At 34.6% G+C, this 21,564-nt stretch overlaps 1 long non-coding RNA gene across 1 annotated transcript; it reads right to left on the bottom strand.

The window, feature by feature from the left end:
* Positions 1-17,307: 17,307 nt before the first annotated feature.
* LOC149784069 (uncharacterized) lies at positions 17,308-21,334 on the bottom strand. The gene is made up of 4 exons (XR_016414096.1): positions 21,250-21,334; positions 19,953-20,038; positions 18,206-18,300; positions 17,308-17,515 (listed from the first exon to the last, which is right to left on the bottom strand). It is a non-coding gene; the product is annotated as an uncharacterized LOC149784069 (long non-coding RNA).
* Between the last annotated feature and the right edge of the window lie 230 nt (positions 21,335-21,564).

Here is a 21,564-nt window from a genome sequence, read left to right as displayed (position 1 = left end):
CTTACTAAACAACTGCGAGAACGGTCGCTACTCCTCAGAGAACGGACAAGAATTTCCAAAGGGAGAGATGACAGTAAGGGATATGCCCAAAGCGACGGCGGTAGCAACCGATGCCACTATATCAATCGGGGCCACGACAACTACAGAAGAAATCGGGGGAACGGTAGCCGAGTTAACGGCAACATAGGGCTTGTCTATGGTAGATGCGTGCTTCATTTAAGAGTAACCGCCTCTGAAGATGGCAATACGGGGGCTGGTAACCATCCTAAAGGCCATATTATAGCGCTTGGTTGGTTCTTCCAGCAGTAATATTGTTATCTAAACAACATTCTAGTGTTTACCCTTTTAGACTGTGGGTTCATTGTGACTAGCGTATCAAAAAGTTTTTATTTGTCGCTTGGTGATAAGCCAACGCTTCACTCTCTTGTATAGCTGGGTCTCATGGTGACTATTGCAGACGGATCTTTTCTGAGTTATCTGAGATGCATTGTGTGTCCTATTGTAATGCCGGTTTTATCAGATTTTGACCTCAGTGTCCCCATTCTGGTTGTACATGATACAGGAATCCAACCGTACATGTCTTGTCGTTATTCGAACAAATGAAATTCGTTTATGCAAGAATTACATGATTGATAATCCTCCTATTTATATAATTACAGGTGCATGGGGAAATTGATATTGACAGCACTGAATGCAAGTCATTAAGAGTGAGGTCTACCAATATGCACGCCGTCAATGTTGCGCCGTATGAAACTATTATTATCAACGGCATTACCCTCAATATTGATGCTCATATAGCAGAGGTACTTACCGATAACATGGGAAACTCTAAACCGGTTATGGTCTGCCCAGGGGTGATCAGGGTTGATAACAAGGGGCCATATTTAAGTGTTCAGATCAGACTTTGCGATATGTCGGCCAAACGTTTGACAACAAGACCCGAATCGTATATATGTCGTATAAGTGAAGTCAAAGTTGTTGACATCTTAGCTTCCGAATTCACACCTGAAATGTACACAGACATTGGGAATTCCCCTCTGGAAGATTTGAGAGTTAAAATCGGTGTTTGAAAATCTGAATCCAGAGCAACGGGAGAGAATTAGTCAGCAGACTTAGGCAGCTATAGGGTATTTGTGATTGCATATTTTCAAAACGCCCCACAGATTTGAGAAGACGGATCTAATCAAACATATTCCAGTGATTGATGACGATAAGCCGTTCAGGCAGCCATTTTAGATGATGATACAATCAGGGAATCTGACAATCCCTTCTCCAATAATGTTGTATTAGTACGAAAAAGTGATAATAGCTTACGTTTCTATATATACAGGACACTCAAAGCAAGGACTCGGAATGATACTTATATGTTTCTAAGGTTTGATGATACTGTCGATGTTTTGCAAGGGGCCAAGTTCTTCTCTAAGATGGACCTAGTTCCGGTTATTGGCAAAATGGGTACCTAGATTATTATGTGGCGTATTAGATTTCAATTAAAATAAATAACATTATCATTCCCAATTTCCCATTTGGCTCCAGGAATATACAATGTTAAATTCCTGTTTGGCTCAAGAGTGTTTATTATGTAAACCTGCAGTATGGCATCATTTTTAAAACAAACTTTTCATCTGTCTCTAGGGTGATCCATATATTAACTTGCCGGCAATTAAAAATTTAGGACAAAATGGAAATGGCTAAGAGCTGAATGATTGTTTGTGTGTGCATGTGTGTGTGTTTAAATTTTGAATTTCACACAATTACATCAACATGAGTGGAAGCCTAACATTAGATTCTAAATTATTCCGGAAATACACGGTGAAAAACAAGACGCACATGACATTCATTCACCAAAAACCGACACCAGACTAGTATAAACCAATACAATGAACAGACAATTCTTCATGGTTTTAACTACTATAGTGATATGGCTTCGCCTTGTATATTCCTAAATTAATATAGTAGTGACATGTTTAGGACTCAAAAAAGTTGCTATATGGTTTAAACCTATCAAACACCTCAGGAGCGGATGATATAATCAAAAAGTGCTTAAAGCAATATATCTGAGCTGACAAAGTACATACGCACCTTTTAACGATCACTGGACATTTACAGCATCCCAAGGATTATGTATCTGGTAAATAAATGACATGGCACTACTGAAAAAAGGTAATCACGCAATGGCCAATAATTACCGCCCGTTGTCACACACCAGTGTTCTTTGCAACGATCTCGAACATGTTTATGTTCTAATCATACAGCACTTGGATAACTATATGATAAACATGATGCATTACGGAAATTTCAGAGTTCGAAACACACCTTGCTAAGTTATTAAAAATGATCGGGCTAAATATGTGGATGGAGGTGTCCAAATAGATTATTTGTATTTTGACCTTGAAAAAAATACGTTTAACAGCTACCCCATGAATAGTGGAATTGCAAGCAAAGCTCAACGCTGGATAGGCGCTTTTTATGTTTCCGGGACAAATATGTAGGGACAAATGATCCCAAACATGGATGGTGTAACAACTCTATGCTCTTAAAACAAGCCACAAAAAAGTGAAAATCAACAAGCTTTGTAAATTGCAACAAATAATTTCTTTGCTTTGAATACAAAGTGAAAATTAAAAAAACAACATACGATATTACAAATTAAATTCAAAATAATCATATAATCATAGACACAAGTCATGCTAATTCAAAATTCTGAATAAACTAGAAATCCAAATTAAGTTCAATGCTGAAGGAAATGTTGTGTCTGTGATGATCTGTATAATTTAGTCTTTTATTGAAACAGTAATACAATGTCAAGTTTTAATTCACTGCAAATCCTAATGAATGTATACATCCAAGAATATTATTTTTTGTGAGCACTCTGCATTTCCAGAGAAAATAATCATTAAATTAAATAATTTGAAGAAATAAATTCCAAATTAATAATGGACACAATAATGATACAAAATTAATTATTTGGCACGAGTGAATAATCTTTCCACTGCCATGATTGTATAGTCCCCTACTTGACCTCAGTTCACAATTAAACGGAAAAAAAACAGGAGAAACAAAACGTTACTTAATGCAAAATAACCTTCTAGAAAGTGCTGAAAGTTATAAAAAAAACAAAGTTGTCTATTATTAAAAAGTCTGTTACTAAAATCATAATATATAACCTGGACATTATCAGGTAAATTGTAGGGGAATGCGAACATTATAGATCCAGACCCCCTCCAAAACATATTTGCTTCTATTAATAATGATCCTGATAATAACCCAAGCATATATAGAATATATCACTACGTATTAGTTGTTTAAAAAATAAAATAAAAAGCATAAAATAATTCGGGTCAAGCAGAAAATAAACTTGATTTTGGACAAGGTTATATCCAATATGCAATGTTCCTTTACAATAGCATATAATGAAATATAAAAAATAAAAACTAACAAGCAATGTAAAGTAAATGTACATCATACTAGTACAACGTATGCTATAGAGTACCGCAAGGAACAATACTTTGACCAGCACTCTTCTCCTAGCAACATTAGTGACACCATAATTGAAATCGACTAAGAGAATCGACTATTCGCAAATGGCTGTATATGCTACTGATTGATCAAAACCGAGCATGATACTAAGATAGTGCAATGACATTACAAAATCTTGGACGATGGGTTCGAAAATGTGCCATGCGATTCCAACTAAACAATGCAGCATATGCTTATTGACAAGAAAGAAATGACATAAAACCAATATGTCGTATTTACTAGAAGATACTTTGTTAGAAAACCTCAATCAAACAAAATATTTAAAGCTCACAAGTACATGTGATCTGGAATGGAACCTGCAAATGTAACTCAAACTTTAAGCCACTAAAGATGTATCGCATCTTGTCATCTTGCCCATAAAATGAGAAAGAACTAGCTAACAAAGGTTTAATAAGACCTATTTTAGCATACGCTTGTACAGCACGGGACTCAAATCCCCAGGGTTAAGAAGATGAAATTGAATAGAATACGGAAATCGAGCAGCCAGGTTTGTTACATCCAATTATGACTATATGCCAGGAAGTATGACCTCCATATTGGATAAGTTGTCTTGGAAACCATTATAAATACTTAGAGTGAAAAATAGATTATTATTTTGTTACAAAGGTCTAAAAGCAAAGCTAATATGTCTTTCCATAATTTAATGAAGCCTAAAGAAAAACAGATAATAAATCAAGACAATATACATATATGATGTCATGCGCACGAACTGATATTTACAAATTCAGCTTTACTCCCCCAATATTAACCACAACTTCCGAATCCTCAGAAAAAGCAATTAAGAAAGCTAGTGGGGACACGTTTGTTTTACAAGTAAGTTCTTTTTGTTGTTTTTGTTGTTGTTGTAGGGTTTAACGCCATGTTTCAGCACACGATACATGGCGGCCAGTATAAATAGGGGAGGAAGAACCTGGAAAACCCAGTAATGAACCATCGATCCACGAAAAGCAACTGGCAAGCTTTCTCACATACCCACACTGGCTGAACCGAAACTACAGGCGAGACATAGGTGAGATGGCAATGATCCGTTTTAGACACCTCGGCCACTCGGGGCCCCCAGTCGTTTTTGTAATGAAGCAAACTCGACATTATGATGTAGCACCGAACGTATGATACACGAAGAATGAGCTTATAAGACTCAATTTTGTGCATCCTTCTATGCGACCACTCCGGTCGATACGATTATTATATTATGATGGTAGAGACAATATAATTTCCATAATATCTTCCCTAGTGACCATATCCAATGGATATTATTTATGTATATAAGTACCTAGACATCAAGACAAACATTGCATATTTTGGCCATTTTTGTCTGCTCCGTTTTGGTTGGGGTGTAGTGAAATGTGATTAAGTACGAGTAGGGATTGAGATTAGGTATAATTGATTTTTATAATCACGTCCGCCCCCCCCCCCCCAACATAAAACCTTCTAACCCCATCACCTTCTATGCGAGTTTCAGTTGAATCTCTTTTGACGGAAGTCCATCCAGTTTACCCCCTATATTGTTTTATAGTAAGGTTTACATAGAACATATAATCCACCCCGACCTCTCCATTATAGTTTGGTCATATATTTAACATTGGTGTAGTGTATAACATGATAAACACGTTAGCCAAGTGTGTTAATCAACAAAATTTGTAACTTCAGAATGGTTGATTATTATAAATTTACACACAATGAGGTTACCTCCACTGATGTCTAAACTCTGCTGACAACCCTTCATAACATTTCTTCAAAGTAACAAATCGGAGATCATGTCTAAGTGGTATGGTATTTTGACGTAACAAACGTTTCTATCATACATAATACAACGGTTAATTAGGAAAGGAAAACCCGAGCATTAACGCATGTTAAAGCACTTTGTTTCTTTGGCTGTGTTGTTGTTGTTATTATTATTATTATTATCTGATTCGACGCGTTGGTGGACCTAATGATGGATATGTTTTCTTAAATACGAGCCCGAAATTCGAGTCACCCGAAGCGAGCGAGATGATAATATTTTATGATTGTAAAGACGAGCATCTTAGACCAATCGGGTACCTGAACATACGATTTTCCTTTTCTATTTGTTAAATTGTGATTCAGAATGTTTCTTTCCTCCCATTCCTGCCGAGGAAGCGGTGAAAATCATATTTTAGGGCCCCTCTCCTCTACTGCAAGAGGTATGTCTGACTGCCCTTTCTGGAAATGCACCAACCAATACAATCATTTCCCCCCCCCCAATCCATTCTGTGTTTCGGCGAACAGGACCACTCGGTTTTAATTTACTAGCTCAATTGCCCATCCTTAGACGGGAATACAAAAAGTAAAATATTATGGGATCTGCGATATGTAAAGAAAGTTTAAACATACAAATACAAATAAAGCTTTTAAAATAATTGTGATGCCGCCGCTCCTATCGAACTCGCGACATCTTGCTTGGCAACCTGAATTTGACAGAAAGACAAATGTGGGTGTTTTTGTATGACTAGGTCTATTGCCAGTCTTAAGACGGGAATTAAAAAACAAAGATAATTAATAAAAAACTATAGGAGAGAGTTTAAACGAAGTTTGAAGATAAATCTTGTTTGGCAGCCGGAACATATAGAAAGACAAATATATTTTATCATGTATAAAGATATACCAGGGTTTCTACACGGCCGTGGTGTTGTTTTTGTTTTTCTTTCAAGTCGGAAAAGATGTTTTACCACATCTGATCAAGACATCTGTAATGCAATTTATTATTTCTTTGTATAGCTCTTTGCTATTTTATCCGTTGTGTATAGTAGGCTTTTTATCTGAAAGGTACGATGCTGAGTTTGTGTTTTTGCAGTTAATTTCTTTCTCTCATTATTTCTTGTTCAGTTCGATATCGAATGACGTCTTTATTTTACAGAAAGTGATATACTGGTAATTTTTTTTAAATATCTTCTAAATGCTAGCCAAACAGATATTTTTCAACAGTCCATATTTTCTTGATCTGACTATATATTAAAGAACTAAAGTTTTGATATATCTTATTTTTGTTGGTGGTTATATTAATGTGTTATATTATTGTTACCGCATATCCCATGCATTTGTTTTAACGTATACCCAAACATAAATACCTTTTTTTTGCACAGACTTCATTTTATCTACTTTGTTTTTTAATGTTTTTCTAAAAAATATTTTCTAATATAAAATGTCTAAGATGTTGGATTATTTAGTCATCCCTCTATCCTTACCTTATGAGCTTCGCTGCGGAGGTAATGTAACTTCCCTCTCTATATAAACATGATGTTTCCTTTGTCAAAGTTATCTATCATTTCGTCCTTGTATTCTACCTCGTTAAATATATACCATATGTTAATATACATCTGTCTGAGTGACCTGTATTCGATCCATTATATTCAAATTTGCTATGTGCCTACATTTGTAAGTTAGTTCGTAGTTTTTCTCAATTGTGTTAAATTTATATACTCTTAGATCCCCGCACGCACACACACACACAAGTCACTCCTGAACCTATTACATGTGTCGTTACAAGTTCTGGTTCCAGTCCAGGGTTGTTCCTGCCAGTAACTTATTAACACAATTTCAATTTTTTGCATGATTCATTTTAGATTTTATTGATTTCCGGAAGTCCATACATTCCTTTTCTAAATGGTTGAAGGTGCAGACATCGGATGTAAAATTTGTATTAGTCACGAACATGCTGTACCATTTATAGTTCATTTTTTTGGTTTGGGAGTTAAATTCCCTTTATAATGTTATTGTTATGTATTTTTATTTGGAGAGCTTCTATTCCTATTACACATAATATCATCGATAAGGAACAGTCCTGTCTCGAAGAACGTTATATATTAAATTTAATCGTGTTTCCGACACATGTTTTAATTCTGTTAGAAATGATCTTACTACGTATTTTGTAGTCTGTATTTAAAAACGATATCGATATCCAACTCGCTATGTCTTTTAAATCTCATTTCCCTTTATACATAAGAGTTTCTCCCCCTTCTTTCATCCTGGACGTCATTTCATCATTTAATAGAATATTAACGTATCATATCTTTAATATTGGAATTAAGAGATTTTTAAGGTAATGTTGAAATATGTCGTTAAGCCACCATAACCAATTGATTTTCCTTCGTGTAGTTGCTTGAATGTTGCAATTATTTAAATTGATCTTATTAGTTTTTCTCATTGAGACCTAGAATCCTGTGGGATTTGCGAGAATTTTATATTCCCAGCGTATTCTTCTATCACCCCCACCCCCGTTTTATATTTGTGCATTTTTTTTTTTCTTTTTAAAAGCTGTATATTTCTTCCATTATGTGTGTTGGTTTAGTTATGGTAACTGTATCTTTTTTAGTTTTTCCATATGTCTGCCATTTCCTTTTCTTATTTCTTCCATGATATGCATCCTTCTTGGTCTACTATATAAATTGGAGAATTCACCTGCCCCTATTTTGTGCCAGTTATTTCGTAATCAATGCTAGCTTCGTACTTTCATCAATTTTATTTTATCCTCTTATTTTTGTATTTAAATATCTATCATTATATTGAATTAGTTTTGCCTACACCGTCTTTTGTTTTGTTTGACTTGACAATATGTTTTGGTTAGTGATTTAATTTTCTTCTTAATTCCCCTTCCCAACTCTTTCATTAGGTTGTAATATTCCCTATTTAAAAAGTTTCTAACAGTACTTTAAGTATGGCTTTGTATTATTCGTCTTCTACAACTGTGTTTTTAATTGCTATAGGTTCTGACCCAATCTTGTCTAGTTTCACTTTGTAACAGGTAAATCGTAGCTAAATTAATGGTCAAATAACTCTGGTTTCTTGTATTTCTTTGCAGTTTTGACTGCATTATACAAATCTGGATTTCATGATGCCTGAAACGGCTGCGATCGGTACACGTACTGATGAAAATAAAATTCAAAAACTTTCGCTTGCTATTATGGAGTAATTTTGTAGCAGCTAGCAAGACTGTATATGAATTGGACGGTGACGACTACATTTGAAACTATGGACGTCAGCCAAGTCTAAACTATCATCAAACTTTTTACTAAAGTCATTTATTTATCATTAAATTGTTTAGAGGTAGTATATATCCCTTGGGTTGTCCCTTTGCCACACAACATTGGAAATAGTTCAGAGAGCTTATCCGTTGATATAAAATAAAGGTATGATGTTAATTGATTGAGGGGTTTGCTTATATTGAGTGAATAATTAATGTATTTCATTTTTTAAACTTTTTGTGGATGGAATATATTCGCTATTCACTCAGTACAAGCCAGTTTTACTTTATGTGATGCTCGAACGTATTGGCTATCAAAATGTATAATAAATTGAAGTATAAGCTCTCTTACTGGATAATGTCAAATAATCACCATTTATTTTCTGCTGTGTTTTTATTGATATTTGTATAGAAAATAGTAGCAGTAATAGAGCCTGCTTTTTTGGCCGATTGGACCGATGTGGCCCAATTGAGCCCCGCATTCAAGGTGCCCTGCGCATTAGTAAATTTTAAATATATATATAGAGAGAGAGAAATTAACTTCAAATCGATGGAAGAAATGTTAACTTCGATATTTTTATACAACTTGTTTAAAAGTTTATTTCCAAAATACAGTGCTCATAGGAGGTCCCTTCGCGTAAATCCAGGGGTCTCGCTAAAATAAACCAAATCAAGCCCAGCCTTTGCTAAGGCTATTGCTTAGTAATAGCATAGTTCTCTTTCATAACTCAACGTTGAATATGCATAATCAAAAATAAAAATGAAAAATAGGTTGCTGTATTCGAACCTGGTACACCTGCATAATATGTGGATATGTTTACCATTAAACAAAGAATATTACGAAAATAATCTTCGATGTTCTTGGTAATAATGTTATCAACGTCTATCGATTACATTATGACAAAAACCAGCTTAATTTAATTGGTTGGTTGGTTGGTTGGTATGTGTACGTGTTTAACACCATTGTATGTGACTCTACTTAGCGGCCAGTATTTGTGGTGGAATAAGAAGCCGGGACGAACCACTGACCCACATGAAACTACTGGCAAGCTTTCTCGCATGCTCACGTGGTAGTAGAGTCGAGACTCGAACCCATGCGGACGGTGATATTATAAATGTGAGCGCATTAGACCACTCGGCCACCTGTGACCCTATTCATAATTGACTCCAATGAAATAGGAAAAAAATATTTTAAATGGAAAATCCACTAATTCGCAGACTAGGATATGATAAAAATACGTATAATCATATGAAATTCATGTACATAATAATTGATATACACAGTAAAATAAACAAAATAAAATACAGCAATCTATACTACGAAATATATGCAAAATCGATCTGTATATAAATAACCACGCCTATCTTTAAGATTAAAACTGTATACAGTCCGAATTAAAACCATTACGTTATTCCTTATCAAGGCCAGATATTCCAGTCCCGTTTAATAAGTATACTCAATGAGTCGTCTGATTCCGCAGTGATCACTTTAGCCAATATTGTATGGATGCCGACAGCAGAACCCCGATATTCAGACTGTCCAACCCATGCAATCACTTTATTTCCGTCTCGAGGGTAATCGTAATAGCGAATTACACTGTATATAATACTGTTAGGTGAGACACATAAATTATATCCGAGCAAGATATATACTAATCCTTTGGGCGACACACGAACCAATCGGTGACCGGTCGCCAAAAGTTTGGTTTTATGCATGATCGTACATAGTTTTACCTTTAGGCGATAGTAAAAATGGCGACAAAAAATGTATGTCTGTCATTTATTTTATTTTACCACTTTTTCCTTTATTTTCATATTCCTTTCAGTATTTTATATAGTATTTACTATATAGGCACAATCATGACCCACACATATTCAGTATACAATGATGTCGCCGAAACGTTGTAATTTAGACGCCGTCGCCTAAAGGTCGGATTTGTGCATATATACATATAAATATATGGACTGGACTTGTATGATAAGGAAGTCGAAAACATTTTTCCCAGCCTTGGAAAAAGAACTGGGTTTCGGATGTCCATTGAAAAGCTAAAGGTATTTAAAAAAGGAATAAATGCTTGATTTAAGTATTTTGTCTCCATTGTCAGAAATTGTCCTCTACATATGTATGTGTGTGTGTAAATGCATATACTTATGAGATTTCTAGCATCACTAGAAGTTTTGAATACTTTGGATAATATTGACCAAAAAACTTGGACTAGATGGAAGAACCAACTTATCTAAATTATCTTTTGAAAACAGCAAGGTGTTGCTGTCAAGTTTTAATAAGAGCTCTTCAACACTACTCATATAATGCCTAAAACAGTCTATGGCGCTTTTAATTCTTAATATTGATCTGGCTTTAAATAAAAAGTTCCTCTATTGAGGAGTTGAGTCCACGTTTGTGTGCTGTTAATAGTTTTATAAATATTACCTTTGGTTAATTCATTTCACAGATCAATTGCACTTTGTTAATTTTACAACAATTTGAAAAACAATGTTAATGCCTTTATTAGCTCATCTCACTGCAATATATATAAACATCCATGTGGTCTTTTTGCAGTGGAAGGAAATTGGGGGAAACCCACATGTTTTAAGTGTTCATCCAAAATACCCTTTCATGTACAATGATGAGACAGGGAGTCAATCAACCGCTTATTTGGCCTAATTGTGAGAGCGTCCGCCTTGGATGCTGGAGATCGTGGGTTCGATCCTACCAAATCCTCACCAAAATGGTACTAACAGCTGCCTCGCTTGGCTCGCAGCATTAAGAGGTTAGTGTTAGGACTGGTCGGCCTGGTGTCAGGATAATGCGACTGTGTGGGACATAATGTTACATGTTTGCGGCATGATGCTCCAGTGCTAGACATCACTATAAACTACCACACTGCAGACATCGTAGCGATATGACAGAAATTTATTTTAAAGCTACGTTAAAAATCAAATCACACACACACACACACAAACACACACACACACACACACACACACAGGGAATCAATATGGGTTTGCATTGGTGAGAACTAGGACACCCATCAAAAGTGTTTGGAATCAACGAAAATGTAACATTCTTTCAACTGATAGATATAAATCTACTACATGATCCTCACCCAAACGTTTGCCGGGATTAGTGCTTGGGCCCTTTCAAAGGGATCAAATCAGTTTGCAGGAAAACAGGAATTTTGCATATTAAAAGTGCATCAAAGTGCTGAAAATGAATAAATAATCCCATCACAACATGCTATTCAAGCTTCATCTTGAAACACTTGTTAGCTCAAATGAGTCAAATATGTACTTTTTTCTTTTAACAGCTAGCTAGCTCCACTGAACAGCTCATGAGGGAACGGCTCACAAGCTCCACGAAACAGCACATGAGCTCTGCCGATCTGTTCACAAGCTCCACTGGACAGCACAATATATCTGTTGAACAGCTCAAAAGCTCCATTGAACAGTTTACGACTGAACAGCACACAAGTTAAATTAAACACTGCATATTTTTATACACAGCAACACCAGTTAAAAAGTCACGTGAACACGTTGAACAGTGTATTAAGAAAAAAACACTCTTTGGGCAAGGCAGAAAAATGACTGTCGAGAGACTGTTAAACATGGAAGGAACCACATACAAAATGAATGACAGGTAATATTTTATAATATAATTTGCATGCTTCCAGAGAATTTGACTTAGCAATCAATTTTGATGGCGTTTCATCCATGTGTGTGTTTACTAGAATAATGTCAGTGAATATCGCAACTTCTCAATGCTAAATATTGCCTAAATTTCATCAGTGTTTTTATATAGCGTCACTGACTGTATGTTAGAAAGGCTGATGCAATAGTACCATGTCCGTTGTCCACTCTCGAGTAAGTAACATTTTGTTTGTGGTTATTTTTAGATCACATGGACATATAACGTAAGATTATTTTCTCCGCAAATAGAAACGTTTTGGGATAAAAGTCTTGTATAGAGACATTTACTGGAATTTCTATTGAATTTAAACATGGAATACTATTATGTTTTTGCAATAAAGGAATGTTGGCACAACAACACTCAATACGCTTTAATATACACTTCATCGCCATAACTTCACGATTTGTTCGGGACGTGTACCAAGTCTTATTCGGCATTTTAAATTACTAGGACTGTGTCTGACGTTCTAGGTTTTTTTAGGATTTAATTCCAAGTTCCATCAGTTCCTTATTCTCATTTTCACTTTTAATTGTAGAGAAATAAATTATCTGTTAAATATTGCACAGCTTTGTGACTTTCACTCTTTTCTGTTACTTATTTTAAGAGCATTGACTCATAACATTTGACACGAAACATATTTTTCTACATATGGTCATTATATCATTATTATTGGATTTTTGTATACAAATTTAAAAAGACGATGATTTTAAGTCTACATCAAATCTGTTTTTAAATTTAAGCTCTCCACAATTATCATTTTGCTGCATCAACATTGTTCAACAATAAGGTCATGTCTACACTAATCAATTCAGAGTTTAACAACGAAAAAAAGGTGATTGGCATGCAAACTGATGTAGAGTTTATTGCACAATTTTGGTTGTTTATTCTGCTTGATACTCTAGAATTATATATGAATCCCAAATCACAAAAATAAGCTAGATCCATTAACTTGCAATGTAAACAAGTTTTTTTTTCTTCATCTCATTAATTAGCAAATATACTGCATGATTGATGACAGGTGTCGTTTATTAGTTCATATTGTTTGGGGTTGGGGTGGAACGGAATGACAACATTTCTCGCTGTTTTTTGCTTTTCTTGAACACTGTCTCCAAATTTGAAATTTGACTTAGCTTTTCGAGTTTGATCTGCATAGCTCTTTATCTTTTCCTTTGTCTTAGTATATGTGTTCCTTGTTTTGTTGTTGTCTAATTTGATTTGTATATTTGGGAGTTTAGTTCTTTCTTCTCGTCCAAGTAGCATCTCGGCGGAAGAGTTGTTGGTTGTTGCATTATGTGTGGCTATGTAATTGCACGAGAAGTTGCACAGTTCTTATTTCTAACTTGTATGTTTCTGCATTAGCTGCTTTAATTACTTTTTTAAAATGGCATCATACACCATTATGCTTCACCATTTCCTTGAGGCAATAAAGGTGTGATTTTAGATTCTGTTTGCTCTGCAAACTTTGTAAATTCTTGTCCATTGGATGGAGATCCATTAGCCGTTTTTACAACATATGGTATCCCGAACATTGACAATACCTTGAACTGAAATCCATGCTAATTTGACACCAGTGGTTATCTGGTTGAAGTGTAAAGTTTAGCGACTCCGTCATTTGCATTGGTGTTAATGCAAGTCATGATATACAACTTTGACATAATCTTCTACTTGTTTGTCAATAACAGAAAACCATATTTTGTCACGAAGAGGTTGTTTTGTCTTGATTATGCCCTCATGGCCTTCATGAACTAGCTATATCACTTTCTTTTTAAGCCCTTTTGGAATTATCAGTTTCATGTCTCACAGTAGGACAACACCATTTGTAACTGAAACTATCGTAGGTTCATGTCTGGGTCTTTGAAAGTGCTTCCAAGCTTTTGTTTTGTTTGTTTAAATGTTTCAGTTTGCAGATTCTATCAATTTGATATCATGATGAAGGTCCTGGCCGACTAGTAGTCAGCTTAATCTCTTCAATAGTCGTATCTTTTAAGGTAGGTCTAACGTCCCCAATTGGTAACCAACTGGTACCCAATTGGTCCTCGATTATATAACCCCATCTGTGAGTCACGAGTGGCCGGGTGGTCTTAAACGCTCATCGTTCCGGATCACTTACATGTCACCTCTGTCTTTTTGGGTTCGTGTCTCAGGCTTGGCTAACGTTGGTACGTGAGAAAGCTTGCCAGTAGATTCTCGTGGATTTTTCCTCCCCTAGTAATAATGGCCGACTTGTATAGTCTATACATTGCTGATAAGTGGCGTTAAACTCAACAACAAGAACAACAACCGCAGGTGAGTAGGATGATTGGGTGTTGGTTCTGGACCACCTTTTTACGAGGGGTACTCTGTTGCATAAAATTGGGTAGTTCTGGACAACTGTGTTTTGAGGTCGTCACTTTAAAGCATAGGAAGGTGGTTTATATAGATGTATCCATTGGCAGCACAAAATGGGATGGTCCAGGACCACATTTTATCAGTAATGTGTTTAAGCAAATGGATGGTTATGGGCCATGGGATGAAATTTATCAAAAAAGGAGAATTTTGGTTCGGTTTGACTGAAAATATATTCGTGGATACATTATAGTATAAAATGATGGATGTTCGAGAGACGTCATTATCTTACCTGCCACTATGGAGAGAATTTTGGTTGGACACACTGTATGTCACTCAGTTGTCACCGCTGTCCTCATTAGAGTTGACTGCGATAGTGAAATATGAGAATGTGGACATATACAAACGTTTTGGTGAAGCTGTGGCGTTTGTCCATCATGATTTGAATTGTATCCCAGCGATGAAATGTAGTGAGCTCAACATATATGAGTATGAGGATGATTAGTCGAGGAGACCATATAACAGTCACCAGTTACCAGCGCACATGTATAAGCATCAGTACCATATCAATAATATGTTAAAGCGATATAATCAATCAGCATCACATCGATATCAATAATATGTTAAAGCGATATAATCAATCAGCATCACATCGATATCAGTTTTGTCATTTGCCTAACTTGGGGACGGGAGCTTCGCTTTCAGGTAGTCCGTAATGTATCAAATTCAATTATGTGTTGAAGCGTTTTTTTTTGTGGTGATGGGACATCCAGAGGATGGAAACTTCTAGAATATGTATTTTTTATACGATTTTAGACGTTTCGTCATCAACGACAGAAGAATCAGAATTGCAAAACAACGGTTCTATCTTGACATTTCAGACCAGTTTAAAATGTTCATATACCTTTGCGTCTGATGAAAGTTCTAGAATATTTATTTGTTTTATTTGTTTAATGTTTTTAGAACTTTCAACATCAACGATACAAAATCAGAATGTTCTGTCTCGACATCTAGTCCGACACTTACATAAATTATATATATATAACGAAACGTGTACTTTCTCCACTCGCAAGGTATGCAAGTGTGGATAACCTTGTAACGACAAAATTGTTATTCAATACAGATCGTTATAAAAAAACAAATATCTTTGTGATGCAATATGTTTTGTGATTAACTTTTCTTCGTGTAAAATATAGCACACATTTTTATCATTTTACCTAGTTAATTTCATAGTAAATTGCGTTCCTTTCCTGGCATATATAATCATTCATATATCAATGAATGCGATCTGGACCATTATTCTCAGTCAATTCTTATTTGACTGATCAAATATGTATCTGTTGATTTGAAATAATCGTCTTCTTCCACTGTAAACTAAAAAATTATCGCATTTGCCGGTCCAAATATTTCATGGAGCAGGTTTCATTTTCAAACATTTTGAAAACGTACAGTATTTTGTTCAGTGAAATTTGTTTCTGTGTTTCCAATTTCGCGTTTGTTTCTTGTGGATTGATTTAGCGTGCAGACCAAACCTAAAGGAAACATACTGCTTTGACTGGGCAATCTATAACTATATTTTACGGTGTATAATTTTATCACTGTGAGAAGTATATTGTTAAGATCATTGTAAATACTCTTCCCTCTGCGTTTACCTGATACCGACAGTTATTTAAGGTTACTATTTATTGTTGTTCAGGTGTGAAATATACCGGAGCAATTAAAACTGTACGTATTGTTCAAACACAATACATATCTTTAATGATGGAAGATTACACTGTACAGACAACATCTTATAACTTTTATTTTCTTAGAAAGCCTCTCTTTAATGTCACTCCCATCTAAAACAACTAGCCATTACGTATACCTGTCTATCATGAGCACATGTGTATTGCAGAAATAAATTGTTATGAACATATGTCTGAAAGTATAGAGCGGACAACAATGCAGGTGATAGCGTTGTGTACGATATATAGAAAATGTCACTGTCTCCAATCACTTGCTTAGTAATGGTCTTCATATCGTAATGCATGAAGCAATGTTTTGTTTTAACAGCAATACCCCCCAGTTTGACTGGTTTAATTGGCAATTAGATTTGGTCTCAATGTTCCGGGAATTTCTTTGTACTTTTTGGTTTTTATATTCTTGTATAGTCATACAATTCTCATTACTTTCTAAATATATATTACATATTGTGAGATAGATAAGGTTTTGGCTACTAGTATAGATCCCAGGAGACCATTGTTGTAAGCAAATGTGCTTTTAGGCGCTTTATAGAGGCAACGAGTAAATACACTAATCCTGTTAAGTTAGTTTTATCTTATTATTAACTTTATATTAAGCTCCATTCCGGATATTAATCAATCCGAATTTCAATGAAGCCCACTCGAAAAAATCATTGACTTTGTAATTACATTATATATTTCATTGAAACACATCATGTCGTTTATTTTTGTATTCTAGTTATTATCATGAAATGTTAATTCTGCATCTAAAAATTATTATATGACACTATGAAGTAATTACCAATTAAACCGAACGCTTTCTTCTCTTGAGAACAACGCTAACTCCTGTAAGAGGATTATTATTCTAAACAATCTCATCAATAAATGAATTAATTATTGTCATCGAAATATTTTCGGGAGAGGAAATATGAATAGAACATCCCAAAATGAAAGAAATAAAAGAAACGAAACAAAACAAAGCAAACTAACAAACTATTACTGAGGCGACCTTTATTGAAAGATGGATCTTCCAAACAAGATGCCAAAAACTATTCATGCTGAGGTATAGGTCTGCCAATATGATTTTTGTTTCAGAAATAGTGACTAAAATAACTAAATGATATTATTTTCATGTTAAATATTGATAACAGGTTTAGATATACAATTTTATTTTTCTTCACATTCATCCAATAGTTTAGTGGAAGGGTAGTCTTCTCCTTCTATCAAATTATCAATGCCGCACGACAAAGCTCTATTGCACTGAAAAATGAATTAAAAATAACACTAACTGGAAACATATTAATTTGAAATTTGATACAATATATACTTTACATTCATATTGCATAATAGTTTTGAATAATAGATTTTATAACGTTTAGCAGAAGCACACATTCTTCCTACTGTGAGAGCAAGTCAGATGTATTAGAGAAAGTACAATTGACTTTGTATAACTTCTTCAGAGGAAATACTTTGAACATACATACATACATACATACATACATACATACATACATACATACATATATGCATACATACATCCATACATACATACATACATACATTCATACATGCATGAGACAGAACGATAACGATGTTTTTATAAAAGATATATTGCTAGTGATGCGTTTGGAGATTAAATTTGTACGAAAGTTGAATCGTAGATATTTTTTTGTTTCCGGTCACTGTGAATATATATTTATATTGATGGAACGGATGAGTAAAACAGGTTAGGATGTAGAACAAAATTGGCGGGTAGGCATGGTGGACGATTTTAACATCCATTTTCAATGTACGTGAGTTGCATATGATCCTGCATTACTCGCCCGCTAAGCCAGGGCACAATGCTAAGTGATACGTCATAATGAGATACACTCTGTTGCCTTCATAATTTGTTAACGCAGTTGTTTGCAGTAAACTGTAAATACTATGCTTTAAAAAAATAATACTAACCCTTGGAACCGATGACCATGCGCCACACTGACAGTCGTTGCAATGTACACGCTCTCTTGTGTCAAGTGGTATCAAATGCTCAAACCACATACATCCTATGAAGAATATAATGATTATCATTATTAGTAATAGTACAAATATTTGTATAGCAGCAGCATCATTATTTGTAGTAGCAGTTGCAGTAAACATATCTTGTTTCATCTAATTCATCAAATCGAACGTATGTCCATGACGTTCTATGGGACTTCGACAATAACGAGATACCACGTTATTCCATTTTTCTGAAGGAAATCCTGGCATAGTGTCTATCACAACTTGTAAAATATATGTCGATTTGGAACAACTCCTTCTGAAATCCGGTACATGTCTTTGAAACACAGACAATCGAGACACATTCATAAACTGCATTATTGAAAATGATACTGATATGACACCATGTATCGACGACATACAAAAATGAAAAAACATTTGTCCAATGTCATCATCTTTGTATAGAGTCGCAATTGCCTTTACTTAAAAGTGTTGAGAAAACCCTTAAAATGTTAGCTGCAAAGAAAGGTATCATCAATGAGCTCAGTCAATCAGAAACCATTTTCTTAGATACTTTTATCATTTGGGAAATTTAGTTTGCCTTTCGTTTGTCTTTTCAAGATCACGGACTTTATTGAGTGATTATATTCATTTAGACCACTATACGTTTTGCCTTTGAACCTAATTACCTATAGAAAATAACATGTGGACAGATAGTGCGAAGAATTTCCAGCAGTCATTTTTATTGGTTATTTTTAAATCATTAACATAAACGTTATGCAAGATATTTTATAATCTCAATAACTACATATAAATAACAACATATAAATAATCTGACTCAGATATGGGTCCTGTTAGGACGAATCCTTAAGATGAACTAGTTAATGTAATACAGGTATCACATCATATTTCTAGCTTTAAAGATTAATTTTGTAAAACCGATCATGTGTTTAGACCAATGGCTTAATAATGTCTAAATTTGCAAAATGAAATCAAGATAAATAAACTAAAACAGGATGCGTCAATTAATATTCGTTGACGAAAATAGATGTGACGATCGAGGGTCAAATACATACCATATACAAAGATCATATACGATAGGTCCCACTTCAAGGGAACATAGGAAACAAAATGTAAATATCTAAACATTTGGCCTCTCCATTTTGGCAGTAGTTCCTGGCTGTCGCACTGTGACCATTATACATTGATATGTATGTGCGTTAAATTAAAGTACGTATGATAGAGAGTAAACCTATTTTTATTTTTGAAATGCCTTCAAACATGGTTGTTATTACTGGTATTAAATATATAAAAATACAACCTTGTTTACTTATAGCTTATAATTAATGTCCATTTCAGGCATATACACAGTGTCATCCAGACTTATGATTCGATGTTATATTAGCTGTAGTTACATGCGTGGTGCAAACATATTCAGTCGTAGTAGCACGTGTAGTAAGAGGAAAGGTTAAAGCAGTAGCAGTAGTGGTATCAAGGCAAACGGTCGAAGCAGAAGCAGTTATACTATTAGTAACAGCATAGTCATGATTTTCTCAGAGAGAAGTAATGATATAATGATGGCGATGATAATGCTGAAAATGGCGAAGGTTCGTTGATGGTAGCAATGTGGTTGTCAACATGATATTGAATAAAATAAAGTTAAAAATGAAATATCAACGATTTCAGATAATATTGCTTATAATACAATCGCAATTACCTTGCTTGCATTCGCAATATGCGGTACTCTTCATGTTGCACCACTGATTGTTGGCATCAACGCAGAATAAGCCACAATCACATCCACTGCAATAAAAAAGCACACATTGATATGTGAGTACCCCATGAATGGGATATGGGAATAATTTTCTTTCTTCTAAAACGATGAGCGTCAGACGTTCCCCTCATATCTCTTCTAAACAGAATTCGCACTGTTAGTTTTCAAATTATATTAACACTGCATATAACATAAAGAAATTACATGTAATTTATCTTTAATGTTCTTATCTAAAATGTATCGTACTAGTTTTATTAACTTTGAACAATGAATTAATTTAGAAAAAATACAGCGTCAAATATTCATAAATATTGTTTGATACATTTCCATCCGTACACTGTATTGATGATGCAAGGGCATGTCGGTTGATATCACCATCCTAATTAATCGGATGAATAGATTGTTGTTAAATATGGACAATACGATATTGTGTTTTTACGAGACAATATTCTTAAATTCACGGCTTCTTTAGAGATCTTATCTATGGAAAATGGTTCAGCATGTTTAAATGCCCATTAATTTTTATTTATATCTATACTGAAGAATACAATTAGTAGACATCAAGTTGATATATTTACTTTTATTTCAGAGAATAAAGCCTCATTAACTACAGATGTGTTTTCCTATCCTTAAAATTTGGCTCGTTACAAATTACGATTTGGCCTTTTCAAATTATGTTTTGGTTTTAAACGAAATAGACTCTTGTTGGCTTTATTTTCTTTGATGTTTTTGTGCATCGCGGAAAGGAATATAAAAGTACACTGCAGCTAGCCACACGTGCAGTAGTCTGCCTGTGAATCATGATAAGATAGATCGTGTGATAATCGTTGCTTGCAAATCAGTGCAGAAAACGTTCTAACGATTTATAAAAACAATCTGTGTATTAAGCAACAAATATAATAATTAAATGAAACTGCACTCTCCACTACAGCTAACAAACCGAAGGGGTTGCAAGGAAATAATACAATATGAAATGAGCCTCCAAGAATTTGGGTTGTAGATTATCAACAAGAACATCGTGTGTGCCTTTAGGATCCTGTGTCTTCTTAAACATAGCTTATTTTGCATGTGACAAAAATTGCAACAACTGATATGTAACTTACTCCTTCAAGGGATATACATACTTTCATTGGTTGGTATATAAGTGCATATGTGAAACAACTAGGCATCAATGGATGGATATATTAAGAAAGGAATGGATGATAATACGGAAAGACATTCAATAACTAAGCATGATTACCTTGTCTGACAATTTGCATCAACATACAAAGTGTTATAACCCACTATAGCGAATACGAAAACGATGGTATATGCAAAGGTCTTCATTGTCTGGAACGAAAAGAGACATTTTGTAAATAGCGACACAATTTATTGTTGATCCATGTTACATTAAAGTGATAGACCATTTAAACAATCACGAAATAAACCAAACATTATCTTTTTGATATGTTAAAAAATCGAGAGAATAGCCTTAATATTAAATTAGCGGAATATTTGCTAAACAGTCAAATGGCAATGCAGCGTGTTGATGTACAATCAAATTTACGACCGATAC

This window comes from Sinohyriopsis cumingii, chromosome 14 (genome assembly GCF_028554795.1).
Source record: "Sinohyriopsis cumingii isolate HCF-2022 chromosome 14, ASM2855479v2, whole genome shotgun sequence".
Lineage (NCBI taxonomy): Eukaryota > Metazoa > Mollusca > Bivalvia > Unionida > Unionidae > Sinohyriopsis > Sinohyriopsis cumingii.
The sequence above is the reverse complement of the archived record's forward strand: the minus strand, read 5'-3'. Positions and strand labels throughout refer to the sequence as shown.